The sequence below is a fragment of the Ochotona curzoniae genome, unplaced genomic scaffold (genome assembly GCF_017591425.1).
Source record: "Ochotona curzoniae isolate NIBS_2020 unplaced genomic scaffold, NIBS_Ocur_1.0 contig_1014, whole genome shotgun sequence".
In the NCBI taxonomy this organism is placed as follows: domain Eukaryota; kingdom Metazoa; phylum Chordata; class Mammalia; order Lagomorpha; family Ochotonidae; genus Ochotona; species Ochotona curzoniae.
Window position 1 is genome coordinate 25,118,520 of NW_024464920.1, and position 6,031 is coordinate 25,124,550.

The 6,031-nt window shown below is 34.6% G+C and overlaps 1 non-coding gene across 1 annotated transcript; it reads right to left on the reverse strand.

Moving 5' to 3' along the window:
- Positions 1-5,679: 5,679 nt before the first annotated feature.
- LOC121164213 lies at positions 5,680-5,786 on the reverse strand. Its single transcript, XR_005885049.1, has one exon. It is a non-coding gene; the product is annotated as a U6 spliceosomal RNA (small nuclear RNA).
- Between the last annotated feature and the right edge of the window lie 245 nt (positions 5,787-6,031).

A 6,031-nucleotide genomic window follows, 5' to 3' on the forward strand; every position in this document is an offset into this window, starting at 1 on the left:
AAGTTATTTTTTCCCCACAGAATATGGAACTAAAAGTGAGTCATTGCATTTACCATAGCCAAGATTAGCAACTTTTAAAGGCTTATTTATATATTAGAAAAGCAGAGTTATAGACAGGTAAGGAGAGACAGAGATCTTCCATCTGCTGGACCACACCCCAAAGGGTCACAATAACTGGAGTATCTCCTATACGGATGGCAGGGGTCCAGAGGCTATTTTCTCCTGCTTTTTCAGGAACATTAGCAGAGAGTTGGATAGAAAGAGATGCAACTGGCCCTCAAATTGGAGCTCACATGGGATACTGGTACTTCATGTCACACTTTAAACTGCTCCATCACAACACTGGCTTCCAAGATTAGAAAGCTTTCACATTGTCCAGTCAAAATGAATATTGTGTTTCCTATATTTGTTATAGTGATTCCTCTTCGTTGTATATCATTAAGTTCTTTATGGAAACACTAAAATGGTGCAAAAGTTGGCACCCTTTACCTTGGGTCCTTCACCTTTGTTGCCTATTCCTGTTTAAGGTTTAGATCCTATCAAGTAAATTAATCTTTGAAGGTATTTTCTCCATTGAGGCTATTGAAATGAATATATGGATCACACTAAGACAGGCATAAAAAAATGAATCAACATCAATGGCCCATCATGATGGCTTAGTGGTAAAGCCTTATTTTGCAAGTGCTAGGATTGCATATGGGTGCCAGTTCTTGTCCTAGCTGTTCCACTTCCCATCCAGCTCCCTGCTTGTGGCCTAGGAAAGCAATCAAGGATGGCCCAAAGCATTGGGACCCTGCAACCACACGGGAGACTCAGAAGAAGCTCCTGGCTCCTGGCTCCTGGCATCGGATTGACTCAGCTTTGGTCATTGTGGCCACTTGGGGACTGAACCATCGGACTAAAGATCTTTCTCTCTCTCTGCAAATCTCTCATTCCAATAAAAATATGTAAATCTTAACAAAACAGAAGAATAAACATCAAATGATTTGCATATCAACAATAATAAACATGGAGTAGACTAGTTATTACAAAGGAAACAGTTTCTAGAGGAAACAGGGTGGCATAAATTTCCATAAAGAGTGAATAAGTCTAACATCTCGAAAGAGGGAATCTATAGTATGAGTTCCATGGAATAATAAACTTTGAATAGTAAAACAGATAACTGGCAACAGATACCAAATTAAAACCATTATGTCAGGCACATAGTATCAAACCAACCCACTATTGTGTTATATAGAAGCTGCACATGAAAGAACACTTCATGTTCTATGGAAAGTCTTACTATAGGCAAAATAAATCTATTTTAGAAGAAAATCAGAATAATGGTTGCCAGGGAAGTGAGTGTGCACAAAGGGGTGGGAAGTGCTTAGGGTGGCCAAAAGATACATTTCAAGATTGACTATAGAATTCTGGGTATTTTGATAGAGATTTAGGTTATACACATTTAGGCTCTCAACCTATTGTTCATTTCTTGAATGCCTTCAACAGCCAGGACTGAGCCAGATGGAAACTAGAACCAGGAAACGCACCCAAATCACCTGTGTGGGTGGTTGGGACCCAACTACCTGAGTCCTAAGAGCTGCTTCCTGCTAAGATCTGTTTTGGCAGGAAATTAGAATCAGGAACATGGGCTGAAAACTGAACACAGGCGCTTCAATTTGGGATGTGAGTGTCCTAACTAGACTCTTAACTCCTAAGTTAAATACCTGAACATGTTGGAAAATCTAGCAAAATGTACTGATGTCTTCTATTTCCTTAAAATGCATCAGAACAAAAAAAACAAATTCATGCAGGATAAAACAAGAGTAGTTAAATAAAGTTAGTAGCTAGGAAAGATGTATGCAAGTATTCACTACACAAGTCGCTTCAGCATTCTTTGAAATGTCAAGGCTTATTTAAAATGCCATATGGCAACAGTAGAAGTGATCTCCTAGGTTTTAGACCCTTAATTGTTAATTTTTGTCCCATGAGCAGACAATGTATAAGACACAATTTTTTTAATCTCCTCCTTCTTAGAATGTGGGGCTGGTCCTGATTATTAAATTTGTGTAGCAAATATCAGCAGGATAAAGACATACCAATATCTTTGATATAAGTTTAAGGTGACACAGGAGATCTTGAAAGGCAAAGAAGATCCAAAGAAGTGGCCACATCTGTAATTTTTATAATAGGTTTAAATAAGAGAGGCAATTGTGGGAACACCCAGAGGAGGTTAAAGAAACGTAATGTTTATGATACTAAAGGCTATTTGTGCAGGAATTTCCCATTCTCAGCGTGTGAACGTTAATAACTAGTTTGATTTGGAATAAAGAGAGAATATCTTCCACAGGGAGTTGTATTAACTTTCATGAAGTAAAAGGTAAAGATCAGAGCACTCTTTTGTGTTTGCTATATGTTTAAGTGCTTTCAGCTCAAAATAATCCTTATGCAAAAGTGGTAGATTTGGAAGTGATGATTTCTGCTGCCCTTCAGCAAATATAGCCCCTGACTTTGAAAAGTAACTGGACCATTTAACACTCACTGGGGAAAAACAAATAGATGGCTTCTCTTAGTGGCACTATATATTCTATAAAGTCCGTTGGAAAGTTCAGAGGAACAAAAAGAATCAAGTGTGAAGGATAGAAGTAATTGATAAGGAAAAAAAATGGAGACAAAAGTAGAGAATTCTTTTTTTTTTTAAAGATTTATTTTTGAAAGTAGAGAATTCTTGAAGTGCATATTGTATCATGTTATCAGCTATATACTTATGACACAAGAGATGTTGCAATAGGAAAAAAGTAAAGATTGGAAGTTCTGCAACCTAAAAGTGCCATTTTGAATGGAAAATGTTTTAAATTATGCTACCTACATGATTTAACTTTTATTTTTAATGAATTTAGAATAATAATAAATGAAAAGGTAAAAAATGAACCCAAAAGACAACTTTCCATCATATATATGAGAATTTTAAAATGTTCATGTAAAGTGAAATTAAAGGCAAGCTCATTTTGATGCATTTTTTAAAAAAAATCTATGAATAAAAGGGATCTTCTAAAAGTTTATGGAAAATGCCAATTATGAAAAATTGTTTATAGATTTTTATTTTTGCAACAAAATCAACTTATCTATTATTATAGCTTTCCATGAGCTTCTATAGATTTCTTCATAGTGTTGTCTTATTCTTTCTTAGTGATGATTAAAATGATTGTGTCATGCAACTGACTGAATCTTGAATTAATAAAGTATATTAGTTACCCAGATGTTGTGAATTAGAGTCTTAATTATATTTTAAAATAGAATATTGTAGACATTTTGGAGTTTGTTTTTTCTCTATACACAGTGGCTAATAAAAACAACATGTAGATGCTACACAAAGTACAATTTTAACATTTTTGGACATGTCAGAATAGAAAAGTGAACAGAGAATAAATTTAAGAAAACTTGAGAGAAATATAACAGTTTAGTTTTTAAAATAATAATGAGAAATTTTGGGCTTGTGAAGCTGTAAAAATATTCACAAAAATGGAATAAAAAAGTAAAGTTGTGCCAACTGTGAAGCAACCATCCTATCTGGGATCCTGTTTTGGCTTCTCTACTTCTGATCCAGATACCTGCGAATTGCTTGGAAAAGCAGTGATGATAGCCCAGGTATTTGGGCTGCTGTCACCCTGGAAACCCGAAGGAAGCTCCTGGTTCCCTGTTTCAGCCTGATCTAGTGCTGGCTGTTAGGAGCCAGTGGGTGGGTGATCTCTCTGGATTTAACTCTTTGTGAACAAAGTTTAAGGAGAGAGAGAAAGAAAGCTGAAGCCAGAGTTTGATGCAGCATTCACACACCAGGTGAGACACTCACATCCCATGACAGAATGCCTGAATTGGATTCCAAACTCCAGTTCATGCACTCTTGGGGTAGGTAGCAATGAATTACTTCAGTAGTTGAATCCCTGCCACCACTTGAGAAACTCAGTTGAGATTCCAGCCTCCAGTTTTGACCTAATTCAGTATAACAGTTTTAGCTGTTATGGTATTGGGGGAATAAGCCAGCAGATAGGATCTCTCTCTCTCTTTTCCTTTTCAAATTTATAAAAATAAATAAAACAGAAATCAAGTTGTTTTCTGGTCTAAAAATTATTTAATAGCCACACACAGATTTGTCATAATATACACTTTAATGAATTATTTAATAAGTTTATAATATTTGTTTACTTACTTTAAGTTTAGATTTTGTGGTCATATGACCGAAAGCATCCTTTTTTTGCAGAAAACATGCTTGGTTAACCACATTATATATTTTTTCAAATAAATATATGCACCATTTTTATTTATTGTGTATCCTTGGAAAATTCAAAGTCCACTTAAAAGCAAAGATTTTTTAAAAGAGAAAAATATACCATCTTTTCTTTTCAGAACTGTTAAAATTATATTTCAAAAACTCTAGGCAAATGAAAGTAAAAAAAAAAAAAGAAAATGATTTACATTGAACTAAGCATATAGAATAAATGTAAACACAGAGACACTTAAGTCCAAATTTGCTCAATTGCAACCACCATTTTGCACCTGCAGTGTGTGGGCACAATTTAAATAACATCTGGCATTATTTTAAGTATAGTAATCAACAATTGTGAAAGCATTTAAATTGTGACTGCATTTATGGGGCAAGAGAGAAAATGCAAGTAAGATGTAAGTTTAAGACAGATTTAAACTCAGGATTTCTATAAGACTCATTCTTTAAATTTGAGAGACTAAAGCCAAAGCTGATGAGAGCCTAACATCAAGTGGCGTGAAGACATAGGCCATTCAATCGCAGAATGGTGGAAAGAGGGTTGACTTTAGAGACAGTTACAGTTAGTAGTTCAGCTTTGCTACTTCCTAGTAGAGAAAGCATTTTTTTTAAGAAAAATATATTTTTTTTTCTGCATCTTGAAAATTGACAGACGCATCAAAACCAGAAGCTGACCATCACTATTAAATTATAAAAGGCTATACATTTCACAGCCAGGAATTCACAAAACCTGAAACAAGGGAGAAAGAGGTTGAGTAATGAATGCGTAGTTTCTCTTCCCTAACTCAACATTCAACTAATTCATACGTTGTTTAAACAGGAGTAGATTTATAGAAATATATCATATTACCCAATGGGATGTGAATACACATGGAGACTAAAACCTATTGAAAATGAAACATGGCTAATGAGGCTATCCCATAATACAACATGATAGTAGCACTTGCAGGTGAACCTGGTGTGCAACTATCTTAAGTAAAACACCAATTTGCACAGAACCCTGTGCATTCCATAAAGGAAGTAGGCTGTTTAATTAGTACATATCCAATATCCTGGGATAACAAGTGTTTTCCTCATGGAATCCTCTGTCCAGATGAAGGCTTACCAAACTGCCTAGCTTTAATTTTTTTTATGATATTGTCGTTTTAAAATATGAATAGAAATTGGTAACTGCTCTATATCCTGCTTATGTAAGCTAAATTGATTATAAGTGTAGTTAAAAACAAAGCTTAGTAACAAAGGCAAATGTTTAAAAGAAAAATGAAGAATTGCTTTGTATAACACAAAACAACAAAAGCAAAAAAAAATGTAACTGATGCACTGTTTGATGTTTCATTAATGTGTTTAGTCCTCCATTAACACATTTAGGTGCCAAAAACTGGATTTGTCATATATTTTATTTAGTTTTAAGTTTTTTATTAAAAAATATGGAATGCTTCATGAATTTGTGTGTCATCCTTGCGCAGGGGCCATGCTAATCTTCTCTGTATCGTTCCAATTTTAGTATACATGCTGCCAAAGTGAGCACTAGTTTTAATTTTAAATTGCAATTATGCAGATACATTTCAAAAGAGAGAACAGGAAAATGTGTGAAAGAAATTCAACCCGATGAGTGGACATATATCTTACTTTAGGCTTCAGTTGTACCTAGAACAAACTAGTGCACTAATACCCTAACTTAACTAGTAACTTTTCTTTCAGCATGACTACTAAACACTTTCTTAAAAATGATTAACTGAATTTTCTGAAATGTATGCAAAAGATACATAGCTA